This window comes from Phyllobates terribilis, unplaced genomic scaffold (assembly GCF_046119375.1).
Source record: "Phyllobates terribilis strain yellow unplaced genomic scaffold, ASM4611937v1 Scaffold_10__3_contigs__length_209671492, whole genome shotgun sequence".
NCBI lineage: Eukaryota > Metazoa > Chordata > Amphibia > Anura > Dendrobatidae > Phyllobates > Phyllobates terribilis.
The window spans coordinates 101,352,927-101,374,302 of NW_027362770.1; positions in this window are offsets into that span (position 1 = coordinate 101,352,927).

A 21,376-nucleotide genomic window follows, 5' to 3' on the forward strand; every position below is an offset into this window, starting at 1 on the left:
GATCTGCAGACTGCATTATAATCTTCTTTAGATATGCCTCCCTCTTTCCATTTAATAAACATTTCTTTCTTTCTTTTTAGCATGTGTTTAAGTTCTGTGTTCATCCATCCTGGTTTCCTTAAATGCTTCCCATTCTTCCTACTTTTCGGGATTGTTAACGATTGTGCTTTGAGAATCTCATTTTTAAAAATTTCCCATCCTTCCTGGACATTTTTGTCCTTAAGGACATCCAGCCATTGGATCCCTCCTATTCTCTTTCTGAGTCTCTTAAAATCTGCCTTTCTAAAATCTAACCTTGAAGTTTGAGTCTTCACATGTCTTCCTCCTCTAGTTATCCAAAATTCTATAATAGCATGATCGCTGCCTCCTAGGGTCCCAGCCACTTTTACCTCCTCAACCATTTCCTCCTTGTTTATAAGGATTAGATCCAAAGTAGCAGATCCCCTTGTTTTCTCCCCTACCTTTTGGAAGATAAAGTTGTCAGCAAGAGAGGATAAGAATTTGCTTGACCTGTTAGTTTTACTTGAGAGAGATTCCCAACAAATGTCTGGATAGTTGAAATCTCCCATGACCACTACGTCATATTTTTTTGAGAACTTGGTCATTTGATACATAAAGAGTTCATCCATATCTTCAGCTTGCCCAGGTGGCCTGTAGTAAATGCCTACAATGGTGTCCTTTCCGTTGTTCTCTCCTTGTATTCTTACCCAAACAGTTTCCACAGAACTCCCAGTCTCTGAAGCTTCAATCTCTGTGCAGATATACGCTTTTCTAACATACAATGCGACACCTCCTCCTCGTTTATCAAGTCTGTTTCTTGCAAATAAGTTGTATCCTTTTAGCCTTTTATTCCAATCATGTGTATGTCCCACCAAGTTTCAGTGATTCCAATGACATCATATTTCTTTTCCTGCGTTAGTAGTTCTAATTCTCCTTGTTTGTTGCCCATGCTTTGTGCATTTGTATAAAAACATTTTAGTTTGTGATTGGTTTCTCTTCTTCCCATATTTTTATTATTTAAATTGTTTTGTCTTTGTTCTTCCTTTCCACTTCCAGTAGCAGAGATCTCAATAGTATTTGTCAGCTGTATGGCTTTTTCTGGCCTTTTGCTTCCCTTCCCACATTGTTCTAGTTTAAAGCTCTCCTGATGAGTGCAGCAAGGCAATTTCCAAATACATGTTTTCCAGTCTTCGTAAGGTGCACCCCATCTCTAGCAAGTAGTCCATCGTATAGGTAATTCATTCCGTGATCCAGAAATCCAAATCCTTGTTGACGGCACCATCGACGTAGCCAGTTGTTCACCTGTAGAATCTTATTCCACCTCATTGTTCCATGGCCATCCACTGGGAGGATGGATGAGAAGACCACCTGCGCTCCCAATTCTTTCACTTTCTTGCCCAAGTCTTCAAAGTCACTGCAGATGGTTTCCAGGTCCTTTCTTGCGGTGTCATTTGTCCCCACATGTATTAGCAGGAATGGGTAGTGATTTGTAGGTCTGAAGAGTCTTGATATCCTGTCAGACACATCTTTAATTTTTGCTCCTGGAAGACAGCACATTTCTCTTGAGGTTATGTCTGGTCTGCAGATAGCAGCCTCTGTTCCTCTTAACAGGGAATCCCCCATGACCACCACTCTCCGTTTTTTCTTCACAACATTCTTCTTTCTCCATCCAGGAGGATTCTGAGGGCTTACAAGGTTATTCATTGCTGGCAAAGTCTTATCTTGCTGTATTTCTTCATGGTTCTCCTGCGAGAGAGCCTGGTACTGGTTCCTGAGCAGTATAGGTGCTGACTGCCTCTCTATCCTCCTGCTTCTCTGGGTCACATGCTTCCATTCCTCTGTTTCCTCAGGTGCAGTTCGAATTTCTTCTCTTTCTGAATCATGAAGAGATAATTCTGCTCTGTCTAAGAACTCTTCACCTTCCTTAATGATTTTCAAGGTAGTTAACCTCTCTTCTAGATTTCGCAACTTTTCCTCCAACAGGGACACAAGCTTGCATTTCTGGCATGTGAAGTTTGGCTTTTCCACTGGCAAGTCTGTGAACATGTAGCAGGATATGCAGCTCACCAAATGGCTCCTGGACTCTTCCATGTTCTTACTGTTAATGTTCTGAAAACAGTGAAAAAAGCTGCAAAAAAAAGCTTCAAAATGCGCGCGCCGGTAGGCGCGCGGTTTACCGATGTCCTCTTTTCAGCTCCAACAGCCAAAATCCAGTGTTCTTTGAGCTCACGGAGACTCTTCACTTACCCCAAAATGCAGTGGGAATATGCAAATTATCTCCTTAGGACTCCTCCCCTGGTTTACCGATGTCCTCTTTTCAGCTCCAACAGCCAAAATCCAGTGTTCTTTGAGCTCACGGAGACTCTTCACTTACCCCAAAATGCAGTGGGAATATGCAAATTATCTCCTTAGGACTCCTCCCCTGGTTTACCGATGTCCTCTTTTCAGCTCCAACAGCCAAAATCCAGTGTTCTTTGAGCTCACGGAGACTCTTCACTTACCCCAAAATGCAGTGGGAATATGCAAATTATCTCCTTAGGACTCCTCCCCTGGTTTACCGATGTCCTCTTTTCAGCTCCAACAGCCAAAATCCAGTGTTCTTTGAGCTCACGGAGACTCTTCACTTACCCCAAAATGCAGTGGGAATATGCAAATTATCTCCTTAGGACTCCTCCCCTGGTTTACCGATGTCCTCTTTTCAGCTCCAACAGCCAAAATCCAGTGTTCTTTGAGCTCACGGAGACTCTTCACTTACCCCAAAATGCAGTGGGAATATGCAAATTATCTCCTTAGGACTCCTCCCCTGGTTTACCAATGTCCTCTTTTCAGCTCCAACAGCCAAAATCCAGTGTTCTTTGAGCTCACGGAGACTCTTCACTTACCCCAAAATGCAGTGGGAATATGCAAATTATCTCCTTAGGACTCCTCCCCTGGTTTACCGATGTCCTCTTTTCAGCTCCAACAGCCAAAATCCAGTGTTCTTTGAGCTCACGGAGACTCTTCACTTACCCCAAAATGCAGTGGGAATATGCAAATTATCTCCTTAGGACTCCTCCCCTGGTTTACCGATGTCCTCTTTTCAGCTCCAACAGCCAAAATCCAGTGTTCTTTGAGCTCACGGAGACTCTTCACTTACCCCAAAATGCAGTGGGAATATGCAAATTATCTCCTTAGGACTCCTCCCCTGGTTTACCGATGTCCTCTTTTCAGCTCCAACAGCCAAAATCCAGTGTTCTTTGAGCTCACGGAGACTCTTCACTTACCCCAAAATGCAGTGGGAATATGCAAATTATCTCCTTAGGACTCCTCCCCTGGTTTACCGATGTCCTCTTTTCAGCTCCAACAGCCAAAATCCAGTGTTCTTTGAGCTCACGGAGACTCTTCACTTACCCCAAAATGCAGTGGGAATATGCAAATTATCTCCTTAGGACTCCTCCCCTGGTTTACCGATGTCCTCTTTTCAGCTCCAACAGCCAAAATCCAGTGTTCTTTGAGCTCACGGAGACTCTTCACTTACCCCAAAATGCAGTGGGAATATGCAAATTATCTCCTTAGGACTCCTCCCCTGGTTTACCGATGTCCTCTTTTCAGCTCCAACAGCCAAAATCCAGTGTTCTTTGAGCTCACGGAGACTCTTCACTTACCCCAAAATGCAGTGGGAATATGCAAATTATCTCCTTAGGACTCCTCCCCTGGTTTACCGATGTCCTCTTTTCAGCTCCAACAGCCAAAATCCAGTGTTCTTTGAGCTCACGGAGACTCTTCACTTACCCCAAAATGCAGTGGGAATATGCAAATTATCTCCTTAGGACTCCTCCCCTGGTTTACCGATGTCCTCTTTTCAGCTCCAACAGCCAAAATCCAGTGTTCTTTGAGCTCACGGAGACTCTTCACTTACCCCAAAATGCAGTGGGAATATGCAAATTATCTCCTTAGGACTCCTCCCCTGGTTTACCGATGTCCTCTTTTCAGCTCCAACAGCCAAAATCCAGTGTTCTTTGAGCTCACGGAGACTCTTCACTTACCCCAAAATGCAGTGGGAATATGCAAATTATCTCCTTAGGACTCCTCCCCTGGTTTAGGTGGATTAGGTGGATTGAGGTGGGAGGCACCGAGTACAAGTGCTCTCTATTTGCTGATGATGTACTAGTATATATCACTCAATCACATATATCCATCCATGCTGTTATGGCTGAAATAGATCACTTTGTTACATGGTAAAATTTTAAAATCAATGCAGCGAAGTCTGAGGCCCTCGATGTCTCCCTCCCCAAATCCATATAGGATTCCATCCAGTCCAACTTTCCCTTTGCCTGGCCCTCACAGGGTATCAAATACTTAGGAATTCCTATTCATAGAGACCTCTCCCATCTATGTTATCTTAATTTTGGGCCCTTTATTGAACAACTCCATACAGACCACGGTTGGCAAGTTAGAACTGTAAGATTCACTACGTGAACCACTGGTGTTTTGTGGAAAAGCACATGTACACTGTGTTCCAAATTATTATGCAAAAAGTGTTTAGGAGTGATAAGGGAAGAATTTGTTTGTTTGTCAGTTAAACTCATTGATGGTGATGTGTGTCAGGACTCTTTATATCACTGTAAGCAATTGCAGACACTTGTGCTAATTAGTTTGGCAGGTGTGTCCAATGAAAGGCAAGACTACTTAAGAAGGCTGTCTCACATTATTAAGCAGCCTACATTTTCTGCCAAAATGGGAAAGAAAAAGGATGTGTCGGCTGCTGAGAAGCAACAAATTGTGGAGTGTTTAGGTCAAGGCATGACTACAATCAACATTGTGCGATGATCAGGATGAAGTGTCTTGGCAATCAAGAAGTATGTAGCTGATTCACAGTACACACGTGTGCGTGCTGATAAGGGCAAATTGAGGACTCTTTCCTACAGGCAATTACGTCAGGTTAAAAGAGCAGCGGCAAAAAAGCCTTGTCATAGCAGCAGACAAGTTTTTGAAGCTGCTGGTGCCTCCAACGTCCCCCGAACAACAAGATGCAGGGTCCTTCAGAGGTTTGCAGCTGTGCATATGCCATCCTGTCGACCTCCTCTATCCACTTCACACAAGCAGAAATGGCTCCAGTGGGCCAAACATTACATGAAGACTGATTTCAAAACTGTTTTGTTCACGGATGAGTGCCGTGCAGCGCTCGATGGTCCAGATGGATGGAGTGGAGGATGGCTGGTTGATGGACACCCCACGCAAACACGGCTACAGCGCCAACAAGGAGGAGGTGGAGTAATGTTTTGGGCTGGAATCATGGGGAGAGAGATTGTCGGCCCCTTTAGGATCCCTGAAGGCGCTAAAGATGAACTCCATAATGTATGTGGATTTTCTCAAACAGCACTTCCTGCCATGGTTCAAGAAGAAGAACCATGTATTTCACAGCAAGATCATTTTTTGCATGATAATGCACCATCTCATGCTGCACATAAAACATCTGCATCTCTGGCTGATATGGGCATAAAAGGGGACAAACTTATGGTGTGACCCCCATGCTCCCCTGACCTCTACCCCATTCAGAACCTCTGGAGCATCATCAAAAGGAGTGTCTATGATGGCGGGAGGCAGTTCACATCTAAGCAAGAGCTCTGGGAGGGTATTCTGTCCTCATGCAAAACAATTGAAGCAGAAACCATCCAAAACCTGACAAATTCAATGGATGAGAGAGTTCAGAAGCTCCTTTCGAACAAGGGGTCCTATGTGAAAATGTAACATCACCTAGAATAAAGTTTTGAGTTGAAAACTGTTTGATTTCAGTTTCTAATAACCTGCTAATGCTTATAATTTCAAAAATGACCATTTTTTTGGTCTTTATTAAAATGAAAAGGTTGATCGAAAAGTTTGGGGGATCTAAGAGTGTGGCAACCCAGTAGTCATGATTACTTCGAATTCTGACAATATGAGGGTCATGTTGCAGGTAGTGCAGCAAGAAGGCACTTATGTGTCTTGCGCATCTCGGAGCCCCAAAATTATTTTCCGGGCTAGATGCAGCTAAAAATTATTATTAATTTTAAATCTGGTGGAGCTTAGTATAGATGGGCTAATAGGATCAGTGCTGCACACTGCTACAAAGCCCAAATTATTTTCCAGTCAAGATACAGATAAACATGATTAGTAATTTGAAAGCTTAAAACGGTTGGTAGGGTGATTTTAACCAATCATCAAGCTTTTACTCTCCCCAGGATGACACAGGGGTAGAAAAGTCGTTTCGGATCCATGATTTGTTCATCTTTATGAACGTGAGTCTGTCTACATTATCAGTGGAGAGCCGCGTGCGCTTATCTGTCAGCACACCACCAGCAGCGCTGAACAAACGTTCAGACAGAACGCTGGCTGCGGGGCATGACAAGATCTCCAAGGCGTAAGTGGCTAGCTCCGGCCATTTATCCAGATTGGAAGCCCAAAAAGAGCAAGGGTCCAGTGACACAGTCATGGCTTCAATGTTTACTTGGAGATACTCCTGTACCATCGTCTCTAGGCGTTGACTATGTGTCAGACTTCTTGTCTCCTGTGGCCTTGCAAAGGTTGGGCTAAAAAAGTGGTGAAATGATTCCGCAAAATTGATGTTACCAGCAGATACTGTGGTTCTGTTACGGTTTGAGTGCTGAACACTTGACGGTCCCACGGTTGGCAAGTTGGAACTGTGAGATTCACTACGTGCACCACTGGTGTTTTGTGGAAAAGCACATGTAAGATTCTGCAACAGTCTCTGCTGATACTCCTGCATGTGTACATCCCTTTCTATGGCAGGAATAATTTCTGCAAATTTACTTTTGTACCGGGGATCTAACAGTGTGGCAACCCAGTAGTCAGGATTATTTCTAATTCTCACAATTCGAGGGTCATGTTGCAGGTAGTGCAGCAAGAAGGCACTTGTGTGTTGCGCATCCAGGAGCACCAAGTCCCTGTTGTGTTGGTGGCGAGGTAACAATCATGCTTCCTTCCTCTGTCCTCTCCCCCCAACCTCGCACAACAGAAATGTGATCAAGGTCTCCCTCATCTGATGAGTCTTCCATCAGTTCGTCCTCCACTTCTTCCTGGGCTCCTGCACCTTCCTCACTAGTTTGGCTGCTACCATGCGCCCTGGTAAAACCATCTCCCCCACCCTCACATGCCTGCCGCCTTGGTGCTGCCGACCGTCTGGACCTTGCAGATGTTAGCCCTTCCGCATACAACTCCTCCTCCTCTACTTCCTCCACCTCCTCTTGTGCCACCACCTGACTCCGAATTCTGTTTAACATGTGCTCCAGCATGTAAATCACCGGAATAGTCATGCTGATAATGGCATCGTCAGCACTAAACATCTTCGTCGCCATTTCAAAACTGTGCAGAAGGGTGCATAGGTCCCTGATCTGAGACCACTCCTCCAGCGTGATTTGCCCCACCTCCGGATCTCGTTGGCCCAGGCTATACGTCAGAACGTATTGCACCAGGGCTTGTCGGTGCTGCCACAGTCGCTGCAACATGTGCAGAGTTGAATTCCACCGGGTAGGCACATCGCATTTTAGCCGGTGAAGTGGCAGGCCCAACGACTTCTGTAGAGATGTAAGTCGCTGAGCTGCGGGATGCGAACGGCGGAAGTGAGCACACAGCGACCGTGCCCTCTGCAGAAGGCCATCTAGTCTGGGATAGTGGGCTAAAAATTGCTGGACAACCAGGTTCAACACGTGAGCCATACAAGGCACGTGTGTGACATTGCCCCGGCGAAGGGCCGCACCCAGGTTTGCAGCATTGTCGCACACGGCCTTCCCTGGTTTCAGGTCCAGTGGAGACAACCATTCATGAAATTGGTTCTCCAGAGCTGACCACAACTCCTCAGCTGTGTGACTCACATTTCCCAGACATTTCAAAGTAAAAACCGCCTGATGACGTTGAGCCCTACTGCCAGCATAGTAAGGAGGTGTGCAGGATCCCTTCTGCGCAGTTAGAAAGCTTGTGGCATGACCAGACAGGCTTTGGGTGCAGGTGGAAGACCGAGAGGAGGTTGAGGAGGCAGAAGCAGTGGAGGAACTTTGACATAAAGAGGATTGACGCACAACTCGTGGGGACGGCAAGGCTTGGACAGCAGCCCCTTGTCCTGCTGTCACCAAAGTTACCCAGTGCCCAGTCAGCGACATGTAACGCCCCTGTCCATGCCTACTCGTCCAAGTGTCTGTGGTGAAATGCACCCTGTCACACACAGAGTTTCTCAAAGAAGCGGTGATGTTGTGTGCGACATGCTGGTGGAGCGCAGGCACACCTTTCTTTGAGAAGTAGTGCCGACTGGGCATCTGGTACTGGGGCACTGCGACGGACATAAGGTCTCGAAAATCCTCTGTGTCCACCAGGCAGAAAGGCAGCATTTCTGTAGCCAAGAGCTTGCAGATGGTGAAATTCAACCTCTTAGCTTTCTCATGGCTAGGAGGAAATGGTCTTTTACTTGTCCACATCTGAGGGACCGAGGGCTGGCTATTGTGCTTAGACGGGGTTGATAAGGGTGTCCCCGACAAACTGCCGGTCTGTGAGGAAGATGCAGGCGGACATGTTAGGTTGCCTTGATCCAAAGGTGGTGCTATCGATGTCGGACAGCGCTCAACACCAGCTGGTGTTACCACCTCCAAAGAAAATGATGACCTGCCAATCACGCTGGCTGTTGCGGGTAAAGAGGTGGCAGGTCTGCGCCCCAAAACAGGTGTGACTGCTGTCCCCCCAGTCACAGAGGATGAAGAGGCCGCGGATGCACAAGATATGGCAGACGGTGGTTGGCCCGGCCGGCTAGGCCGCATTGTAGCACACTGAGCTTCCCACTGCAACTTATGCTTCATGTCCATGTGCCGGTTCATGCATGAAGCACTCAAACTATGTATTTTTTGGCCTCTACTTAGCTTTTGCTGACAAATGTTACAGATAACACGAGTTGGGTCATCTTTATCGATCTGAAAAAATGCCCAGGCTATGCAAGGCTTAGCACCCATGCGACCTGAAGAGCCACCACGACTTGTGGTGAGAGGCAGAGTTGTGTTTGAGGATACAGTTGTTGACGTGCTTCCAGTACTACGTCTCTGTCCAGGAAGGCGCAACCTGACCTCGTCGTCACTAGCATCTTCCTCCACCTCCTCTGCTGACCTCATCTCTTGGCTGACTGTGGGTTGACAGTAAGTGGGATCTCCAACCTCATCATCATCACTCTGTGCGTTATCACACCCATCGTCCTCAGAGCCAACCTGTTCCTGCCCTGACAAAAAACTAAAGTTGTCGCTCCAATCAGGTATTTGAGTCTCATCATCGTCTTCCTCATTGTCTCCACCAACAGGAGTTACAGTTTGGGAATGAGGGTCTACATTATGGTCAGAACCTTCTGCGTCTCGTCCTGGATCCGATTCATAAAGATTCTGGGCATCAGTGCAGATCATTTCCTCATCTGGATTCACAGAAGCGCTGGAGTCGACCTCTGATTCCCAGGCTATAGTATGTGTAAACAGCTCTGCAGACTCAACCATCTGTTCTACCTCATACTCAGACGGGCAGCTGGAGATTTGGGAGCTGTGAGGAAGCAAGTGCGATTGGGGTGACACCTTTGAGGACTGGAGTATTTGTGATGTTGAAGTTGATGTGGAGGAGAGCCCACTTAAAGGAGCACTTGATATCCGTTGAAGCACCTGCTGTTTTTGTGCCTCATCTGGAATTTGTAGCGATTGGCGTGGCCGTAAGAAAGGGATCTTATCACATTGTCCGCTAAAAGAAGTAGACATTTTAGTTTGGCTGGAAGATGGTCTTTCTTCTGCAGATGTTACTGTTGCTTTAACACCTACCCCACGGACACAACCTTTTTTCCCCTTCCCAACACGCCTATTCCCCTTTCCACCAGCAGCAGGCCTTTTTCCACTCATTTTGGTGGTTAACTAATTCACAACTCTGGAGTTGTTTGCACAAAAAAACAATGGATGGGAACCGAGCAGAGCTGAGTGGCCAAACTGTGGTATTAGGCCAAAACTATTGGCTGGGTTAGATGCAGAAAAAAATTATATTCAATTTGCAACCTGATGGAGGTCAGTATAGATGGACTAATAGAGAAAGTCCCACACACAGCTAGAAGCCCAAATATTTTTTCAGAGGTAGATGCAGAAAAAAAATATATTCAGTTTGCAACCTGATGGAGGTCAGTATAGATGGACTAATAGAGAAAGTCCCACACACTGCTAGAAGGCCAAATATTTTTTCAGAGCTGGATGCAGATAAAAATTATTTTTAATTTGCAACCTGATGGAGGTCAGTATAGATGGACTAATAGAGAAAGTCCCACACACTGCTAGAAGGCCAAATATTTTTTCAGAGCTAGATGCAGAAAAAAATTATTTTCAGTTTGCAACCTGATGGAGGTCAGTATAGATGGACTAATAGAACAAGTCCCACACACTGCTAGAAGCCCAAATATTTTTTCAGAGGTAGATGCAGAAAAAAATTATATTCAGTTTGCAACCTGATGGAGGTCTGTATAGATGGATTAATAGAACAAGTCCCACACACAGCTAGAAGCCCAATATTTTTTCAGAGGTAGATGCAGAAAAAAAATATATTCAGTTTGCAACCTGATGGAGGTCAGTATAGATGGACTAATAGAACAAGTCCCACACACTGCTAGAAGCCCAAATATTTTTTCAGAGGTAGATGCAGAAAAAAATTATATTTAGTTTGCAACCTGATGGAGGTCTGTATAGATGGATTAATAGAACAAGTCCCACACACAGCTAGAAGCCCAAATATTTTTTCAGAGGTAGATGCAGAAAAAAATATATTCAATTTGCAACCTGATGGAGGTCAGTATAGATGGACTAATAGAGAAAGTCCCACACACTGCTAGAAGCCCAAATATTTTTTCAGAGCTAGATGCAGAAAAAAATTATATTCAGTTTGCAACCTGATGAAGGTCAGTATAGATGGACTAATAGAACAAGTCCCACACACTGCTAGAAGCCCAAATATTTTTTCAGAGCTAGATGCAGAAAAAAATTATATTCAATTTGCAACCTGATGGAGGTCAGTATAGATGGACTAATAGAATGATGCTATGCCCAAAAGATTTTACTTCACTAGGTGCAGTAAAAAAATTGGTATTCTATACACAGGTGGTATATCTTGCAACACAGATAGGCTACTCCACTGACTAACACACACTGCAAGAGGCCAAAAAGGATTAGCTTTGCTAGATTCAGCCAAATGCTGTGAAAAAACTTGCACAGCACTGGCACAGACCTGCCTGGCAAAAAGTGATAGGAACTGATGTAACCTAGCCCTCAAAAGGACTGCAATTACAATTAGTCTTTACTCCCACAACCTATCTATTTGAGAGCACAGACCTGCCTGATAAAAGTCGTAGGAAATGCTGTAACCTAGTCCTTAAAAGGACTGCAATCACAACTATTCCCTACTCCCAAGCTATCTGTAGATTTGTGCGAAAATTGGCTTGAAATTAACAAGGTATAGCGCACACAGCAACAGCGGTGCCGTCTAACATGCAGCTGCAGCAGTGAGAAAATGGTGGCGACGGGGAAAATGGCTTGGTCTTATAGGGCAAGGACATGTGACATACACTGCCAATGACACATGCCCTTGCTTGTGTGAAAAAAGCACTTCGCTCCGTGTGTGCGCTGCTGATAGGCTGACAGATTGCACCTCCCCACTGTAAATGCGGGAAAGAGAAAAAAAAATGGAGATCTTCATTATTGCTGCAGAGATCCATCCCCTGCCCCTCCCCCCACCCCGCTGTACACTCAAACTGCGTATTAACATTAATTTTCATCATTACTGAGAAAAAATCCAGTTATGATTTTGGTGCACGAACAGTTATCGAACATAACCTCGAACAGCCGAATTTTTCTCAAATCGTTCGTGTTCGCCGAACGGCTCGAACACCGCCCAAAACAGCTCGAATTTGAGATTGGCGAACAGTTCGAGTAGAACAACGCTCATCTCTACTTAGGAAGCCTTTGCAGGTGTTTTTTTTAATAATTTTAATTTACTGAGATAATGACTTTTGTGTTTTCATTGGCTGTATGCCATAATCATCAACATTAACAGAAATAAACACTTGAAATAGATCACTCTGTTTGTAATGACTCAATATAATATATGAGTTTCACTTTTTGTATTGAAGAACTGAAATAAATTAACTTTTTGATGATATTCTAATCTAGTGAGATGTACCTGTATAGGTATACATATACATACGCTGCACAAAATAAAATTAACATACTTAATTTATCCCAGCAAGGTTTGGTGAGATGTGGATATGTAATGTGGATACCACACAGAGTCACTTCTACTGTAATATCTTTATTTGGTAATGATTTCCATGCTTTATTCATATCCAATCCTATTCTTGCTACACAAAGAGCCATATTAAGGAAGAACGCTGCCTTAGGCCTCCTTCACACTTCTGCGTTTAAAATTAGACCCCGAAAGACCATTACATCCTCCGATCAACCCAGGAGCGAATTGGCATATGAGGGGGTACATGCTCCCCATTGATATGCCCCATAGCTGATGGTAGTATCTACTATCAAAGAGAAAATAGTTGCAAGAATGAATTCCAATAATTGTAGAACTACCAGGCCCTGTGTGAAAAAATGATTTTCCTCTAAACCTAATACCTTGTTGGGCCGCCCTTAGCAGCAACAACTGCAATCAAGCGTTTGCGATAACTGGCAATGAGTCTTTTACAACGCTCTAGAAGAATTTTGGCCCTCTCATCTTTGCAAAATTGTTGTAATTCAGCCATATTAGAGGGTCTCCGAGCATGAGCCACCTTTTTAAGGTCATGCCATAGCATCTCAATCAAATTAAAGGGAATCTGTCACCCCCTGGGCGATATCAGACCTCTACTATGGGCATACAGGTTATAGAAAAGTAAATGTATACATACCTGTATGGCCCATAGTAGAGGTTTGATTGCAGAGAAAAGCATTTTAACCAATTCTGTTTTGTACAGGTTTGGCATCCGGGGGACGCTAAGAAACTCTGCCGGTCTGTTTATTATTCTCCCCCAAATCCCCGCCTATATGCTTATTTACCATATTCCACCCCCTCCCCTGCATGTCACAGGGCCCTGTGACGTGCACTGTCCTCCCTGAGTTCCCGGGCATGCGGAAAGCGCCGCTCACATAGAGAGTGCTTTGCTTCATCCCAACCCTGTCTGCCTGTGCTCTGCGCTGCAGGTTTCTATTGCACAGGCGCCGGGGAGTCACTGTCATTTCCCGGCACCTGATGGCCCTTTTCTGAAATGCTGTGTTACTTCTACGCCAGATATAATGGGACATACACCTTCCAAAAATTTTGTCTCGTCAGTCCACAAAGTATTCTCCCAGAAGTCTTGGCGATCATCAAGATGTTTTCTGGCAAAACTGAGATGATCCTTTATGTTCTTTTTGCTCAGCAGTGGTTTTTGTCTTGGAACTGTGCATGCCATTTTTGCCCAGTCTCTTTCTTATGGTGGAGTCATGACCTTACCTTAACTGAGGTAAGTGAGGCCTGCAGTTCTTTGGATGTTGTGTTTTTTTGTGACCTCTTGGATGAGTTTTCGCTGCGCTCTTGGAGTAATTTTGGTCGGCCGGCCACTCCTGGGAAGGTTCACCACTGTTCCATGTTTTTGTCATTTATGGATAATGGCTCTCACTGTGGTTTGTTGGAGTCCCAAAGCTTTAGAAATGGCTTTATAACCTTTTCCAGACTGATTAATCTCAATTACTATATTTCGCATTTGTTCCTGAATTTCTTTGGATCACAGCATGATGTCTAGCTTTTGAGGATCTTTTGGTCTACTTCACTTTGTCAGGCAGGTCCTATTTTAGTGATTTATTGATTGAAAGCTGGTGTGGCAGTAATCATGTCTGTGTGTGGCTAGGAATATTGAACTCAGGTTCCCAATATGTGATAAACTACAGTTAATTTATGTTTTAGGGGGGAAAGGGGAGCGATCACTTTTTCAAACCCTGTAGGTTTGGATTTCTTTTTACCTTAATAATAAATATCTTCATTTAAAAACTGCATTTTGTGTGTACTTGTGTTATCTCTGTCTAATATTTAAATTTGTTTTGCGATCTGAAACATTTAAGTGTGACAAACATGCAAAAGAATAAGAAATCTGGAAGGGGGCAAACACTTTTTCACACCACTGTATAACCCAAATGTAGTATGAAAACAATAAAAAAAATGCAGCAGGTGTACAATATATAGACATATATAATGTTTGAGTATACAGTCATGGCCGAAAGTGTTGACACCCTTGAAATTGTTCCAGAAAATGAAGTATTTTTCCCAGACAATTATTGCAATTACACGTTTTGTTATACACATGTTTATTTCCTTTGTGTGTATTGGAAACACAAAAAATAGAGAAAAAAGGCAAATAGGACATAATATCACACAAAACTCGAAAAATAGTCCGAACATAATTGTTGGCATCCTCAACTTAATATTTGGTTGCAGACACTTTAGAATAAATAACTGCAATCAATCGCTTCCTATAACCGTCAACAAGTTTCTTACACCTCTCAACTGGATTTTTTGACCACTCTTCTTTTACAAACTGCTCCAGGTCTCATATTGGAAGGGTGCCTTCTCCCAACAGCAATTTTAAGATCTCTCCACAGGTATTCAATGGGATTTAGATCTGGACTCATTGCTGGCCATTTCAGAACTCTCCAGCACTTTGTTTCCATCAATTTCTGGGTGATTTTTGAAGTATGTTTGGGATCATTGTCCTGCTTGAAGACCCATGACCTAGGACGCATACCCTGCATTCTGACATTGGGCACTACATTGCAACCCAAAATCCTTTGATAAGCTTCAGATTTCATGATGCCTTGCACACAGTTAAGGCACCCAGTGCCAGAGGCAGCAAAACAAACCTAAACATCTTTGAACCTCCACTACATTTGACTGTAGGTACTGTGCTATTTTCTTTGTAGGCCTCATTTCATTTTCGGTAATCAGTAAAATGATGGGCTTTACAAAAAAGCTCTATCTTGGTCTCATCTGTCCAAAAAACATTTTCTCAGAAGGATTTTGGCTTACTCACGTACAATTTTGACAAACTGCAGTCTAGCTTTTCATATCTATTTGTCAGCAGTGGGATCCTCCTGGTCCTCCTGCCATTTCAATTCATTCAAATGTCGAAGTACAGTTTACAATGACACCGATGCACCCTGAGCCTGCAGTACAGCTTGAATTTCTTTGGAACTTGATTGGCACTGCTTATCCATCATCTGGACTATCCTGCATTGCAACCTTTCTTCAATTGTTCTCTGCCGTCCACGTTCAGGGAGATCGGCTACAGTGCCATGGGTTGTTAACTTCTTGATTATGTTGTGCACTATGGACTAAAGACCCTGTCACACTAAGCGAGATCGCTAGCGAGATCGCTGCTGAGTCACAAGTTTTGTGACGCAACAGCGACCTCAGTAGCGATCTCGTTACGTTTGACACTTAGCAGCGACCAGGCCCCTGCTGTGAGATCGCTGGTCGTGTCGGAATGGTCTGGACATTTCTTTGATCGTTGAGGTCCCGCTGGGTAGCATGCATCGCTCTCTTTGACACCTTACCAACGACCTTGTTAACGACTCAGACACAGAAACACATAGTCGAGCATCGTTATACAGATCGTTACGGGTCGCCGCATCGTTGCTGCGTCGTTGGGAAGATCTGACTGTTGAACACCTCACGAGTGACCACCTAGCGACGCAGCAACGATCCCTGACAGGTCGTATCGTTGTCGGGATCGCTGTAGCATCGCTTAGTGTGACGGGGCCTTAAGGAACATCAAGATCTCTGGGGATGGAAATGTAACCTTGAGATTATTGATATTTTCAACAATTTTGGTTCTCAAGTCCTCAGACAGTTTTCTTCTTTCTTTTCTCCATGCTTAGTGTGGGACAAACGGACACACAATACAAAGATTGAGTCAACTATTCCCTTTTTGCATGGTTTCAGGTGTGATTTTCACCACACCTGGTACCTGTCACAGGTGAGTTTGACGAGCATCACATGCTTGAAACAAAGTTGTTTACTCACAATTATGGAAAAGTGCCATCAATTTTGTCCCGACTATTTTTGGGGTTTTGTGTGAAATTATGTCCAATTTGCATTTTTTTCAGTTTTTTTGTCTTGTTCCAGTACACACAAAGGAAAATAACGTGTATAACAAAACATTGCAATTGCAAAAATTTTCTGGGAAAAATACTTCTTTTTCTGGAACAATTTTAAGGGTGCCAACACTTTCGGCCATGACTGTACATTTGAGCCAATTCAATTTATTACATAGAAAATGACACACAATTAAAGAAGTTTATTTGCTGCCACGTCATCCGATCCAATACTATGGGAGGTTGTAGTTGAGGTAGTCCCTTTCTGCAAATGCATAATGAGAAGTTGCCCCATCTTGTTGGAAAATCAGTTTGGCAAAGTTAGTTCTGGTACTGGATTGTGACACAACCACATCGCCCAACATGTTTAGTTATCTAATAATATCCACAGTTGTATGGAAGAAAAGAACACATTTGCTGGACAGTGCACCCCACACTGTGACTACTGGCTGGGTCAGTTGAGATGTTAAAGTCAAATGAGTATTTTCATCAGCTAAATACACAGTTATGCCTGTTCACATTGCCTGACAATATGTGACTGTCCTCCAGAAGACCATGTGACAGTCTTGGACAGTACAGCTTCAATTTCAATTTGCGCATTAGGCTTTGCAGAACGTTCTCGGTATGGATAGCTGCTGGGACGCACATTGTGTGGATTTTTTCGGACCGTTCACAAAGGTCAAACCGACTCCCATTTTGTTTTCCTCTTTCATAGACGTCCTAGGACATCCAGTTTTTGGTGTAGTAACCACTGCACCCTTTGTTAATAATTTGTCTCTTCACAAGCTACGAGGATTCCGGCCATTTAATTATTCATTAACCAATTACACACCCCTTTAATGCCTAATGTATGTAAATAAGACAAATGACTGCTTGCGACTTGGGTAAAAAATGGCCCCAGCAGATTTTACATTATTACAATACAAAACCTGGAGCGCCCACAACAATGGCGACCCCACAACTTTATAAACAAAGTAAATATTTACTTATCTACATAAAAGGCTAATAGGTCTAGACCAGAGGAAAACACCACGACCTTGAGAATTTTTCCTGGCCACACCACACCAGCCCAGGGAGTAAGGTATTAGCAGCACACAGTTATTACCCCTAACCATGCAGGACCTATGCCCGCTATTTATATTGGGATGGAACTGAAGTTACTATCCCCCCAATAGTGCCCTCCATCCGAAAGGACATCACACTTAACGAGAATCTAACCCAGACCTACCCCCTTCTGCTTTGACAAAAATTGGACACAGTTGAAAGCATGTCCATCAATCAACTATATTTCCCCTCCTACACCCATATATTACTATTATTATTATTATCATTATTTTTTTTTTAACAAATAGGGGCAGGTGGGCGGGATGTCAGTTAAACTTTTCACCCCTCACATTTTATTGCCCACTCACCTCCCCTTAGCCAATCAGGGCAGGTCCACCACTAATCAATGCAAACCTTTTTCCTTTCCTGTTCATATCCTTTAACCCCTTCACTCCCACCCTCTGGCTTGTCATGATGCTGTATGCCCTATTTGGGCTCCCTGGCTATTCTAATATAATAACTTCTCAGACACGTTGGTGGAGGAGTGCCAAATGCTACTTTGCATTATTGCTCTACATTTTCAGTCTAAACTAATACAGCTCCTATTAAAGTCAATGGGAGAAAAATGGATACATACACAGCCTACTTCCCCAATGGTCACATCCAGCAATTTCTACAAAAAATTGTCATTGCTATGACTCCATAATACATGTTTGATAAATATCATTGTTTAGAGTTCTACCAGAGAGAGAGAGATCGCCTTGTTGCGGCTGTTGGGCACACATGAAATGACCATCTTGTGCATTAATACCTTCATATTATAAGTAAATTCTATATAGCAGTAATACAGTTAAATATTCATACATTCAATGTCTGCACACATTTTAATTCTTACAGAGGCTGCTGTATTCTTTAGTTTGTATATTATGCAGTTATAGCAGCTTGCACCTGTTCACACTTGCTTTATTCTGTTAGGAGGTGCTGGTCAGTTTTTTGTATAGTGTACCATTTGAGGTGTTGACTGCCTCCATGTTTGGCTGAGTTCCTCCTCTCCTCCCATTTGCCCAAGGCTATGTTTAATTAATACTGGCATGCCTGCCCCTGGAAATTCATGTTTGATAAATATTAGGTTTAGGGTCCTACCAGAGAGATATTGCATTGTCGTGGTTGGTGGGCTCTCATTTATTGGCCTATTTATGCTCTGAGTACCAACGTTCCATATATCAGTAATGCAGTTTATATTTTATATAGTCAATGTTTGCATATAAATATATCTTAGCGTATAGAGAGATCACTGCTGTATCCTTTGGCTTGTGTATTCCAGCAGTTTCTGTGATGTGCCTCATCTATTGGATAATTGATCACCATTTTGCTTCCGATTTCACTCAAAATCTAATTGAATGGGTAATGCAAAATCAGAGGAAAACTTGGTATGATTTGCAGGCTGTTTTCTTACAGATTTCCTTTCTATGTGTAAATCTTAACGTAGGCCATCAAATATCCAAGGCCACACTGCTTGTACCACACAACTTTACCAGGTCCTGCCCTACACTATGTACATCGCTACAGAGTATGCTGATGCATAATAGAAAAAAAGAAGGAAAAATAAGTAGTAAGACCATATCAATACATTTCAATCCAATTTTTTTTTTTAAATGAAAATGGAATTTTTATTTTATTCACTTATATAGCACCATTAATTCCACAGTGCTTTACAGACCTTATCGGAACTGTCCCCATTGGGATTCACAATCTACATTCCCTATCAGTATGTCTTTGGAATGTGGGAGGAAACCGGAGAACCTGGAGGAAACCCACACAAACACAGGGAGAACATACAAACTCCTCGCAGATGTTGTTCTTGGTGGGATTTGAACCCAGGACTCCAGCGCTGCAAGGCTGCAGTGCTAACCACTGAGCCACCATGCTGCCCAAATATAACATGCACAAGAGAGAAATCATTTAAGCTGCCTTGTGACTTGACATTATACAGCCTAGAACCCCCATAACTCAAGGTCAGGGTCTGATTCTTCCTTTTATTGGGTGACGTATCTTTTCAGGATTTTTCAATCTTATTAAAAATCTGAGAAGAGAGAAATATGTCAGTAAATAGGAAAATAGCTAGATATATATTATATATTGCATAATAGTGTCTGGAGGAGGGGAGGACTGAGTAGTCTGTGGCAGCGAGATGGGGTCAAGCAACAGTGAGCCTCAAATGTGTACTTGGATCTCATATACCGACCTTGATGGATATACATCTGTAAAGCTGTTCTCGAAATGAAGATCACGCAGTCTAGGACACTCATCTCAAGGTCCAGATCTCATTCTACATTTCTGAGTGATAATCCGGTCTGTCTTTAGATTTTTCCAGGATCTTATAATTAGAACCTATAGAGAAATAATAGGTCATTACTTTTAGCCAGACATCAGTGGCTCAAACCCCCCACACCAGTTTAATCTGGAGGGTCAGGCATTTGCGAAAGTCTTTGTCATAGCGTCATCAAGCGGTGTTGCCATTTGACTTGTAGTAGCTGTAAATTGCATCCTGGTATACAAACAGGTCAGTGCATCGCTCTTGGTGTTTTTGACCCATGATGCTACCTAGCACTGAAAAAGCTTCGGTCTCTTGAAGAACAGACGTCCCGCTGCCGATGACGCACTTCCACTGACGTCAGCGGTGGGTGGACCTGCCGCAAACGCGCGCGCTGGCCCCCGAACCGCCGCAAGGCAAGGCAGCGACCGTGGATTCCTTCCGTCCGGAGGGCCTGGATGCTGCGTCCTGCGCCTTAGTGTCCTGAGAGTGGCTCCTGAGCTGCTGCCAAGCCCGTGATCCGCCATTGGGGGAAAATCTCACTTGGGGGCGCGATCTCCGTGCTCGATGCTCCGGCAGACCTGCTACGACCCCATCTCCAGCCGAAGCTCCCGCTCCACATCCCATGATGCCAGCAATTGATTTTCTAGCCATCCAGGGGGGGGGGTGGCCCTGGCCACCGTCTGGAGGGCCTCCAGCAAATCTTCGGCCGACGCCATGAATGTCAGTGTGAGGGGTGCAGAAGGGAGACTCTTCTCTTTTCCTGTAAGCAGGAAAGTGACCCAACCCCGCCCCCAGGCCACCATATAAACCCCTTACCTAGCTAACCCATGCCCCCACCTCCTCAAAACCTACGTCATGTAGGCTTCCACCCACTTCCCTGGCCTAGGGCTCCAACCTCCCCTCTAATATTACAAATGCAGATTTTGATTTGTGTAACCCATCTGCCAACGACAAGATGACCTCTTGCGATTCACCTTTTTTGCATCTGTAAGATCTTTTTATATAAATATATAGTTGTTCATAGTTACTGACAAGCAAAATAACATGGCTGGGGTCAGGCAGCCGAGTGACCCATATGTACCTGGATCCAAAACTTGACTTGAAGGATTCATATATACATCCGTGCACTGATCTTTAGGTTGGGATTAGTCTAAGCCGTCCCATCTAAAGGTTTGGGTATGATTTTCTGTATAGGGGTAATATTTCCTCCAGATCTTCTCTCAGGATAATCCAATCTTTCTTCAAGCTCTTCCACGATTTTATAGTTAGAGCCTATAAAGAAATAACAGGACATGTTAGATATATAAATCTCCATATTCACTGACTTACAATATCTCCGTATCTACCTGGATCTTTAATACTGACCTGGAAATCCTGATACAGCAGGATGTTATCAGTGCAGGAGAAGAGTAATACCAGCCATTCCAGGATTGCCATTGTGATATTGAGAAGCTGAAAAAGAGTAAAGAATACATGTGACTGTTATTTCTGTCGTTCCCCAGTGAGCTCTGCGTCTATTCGTAGAACATACATACCTTTATACAGGAATCGCTGGTACAGTCGCTGATGGTAACAATTTTACATGTCATCACTGTAAGGAGGACGTATATAGGAAAATAACCTGGTATAATGGGTGATCTGTAATAAATACATTTTGATTACAACTGCCCTGTAGACTGTGGAATCGTAATGTGACCAACATAGAGGAGAAGCCCTGGCACTAAATACCGCCAAATATATGGTTTATAGAGTAACCTCGGCAGCAACTGTAAACCTCCCCTGATTCTCGCCCCAATGGCCACTTCTAATCTGTTGTCCGGGCTCAGGATGCAGATTCTGTTGAATGCTATGATGGGCAGGGGAATGTCCGCTCCCTACA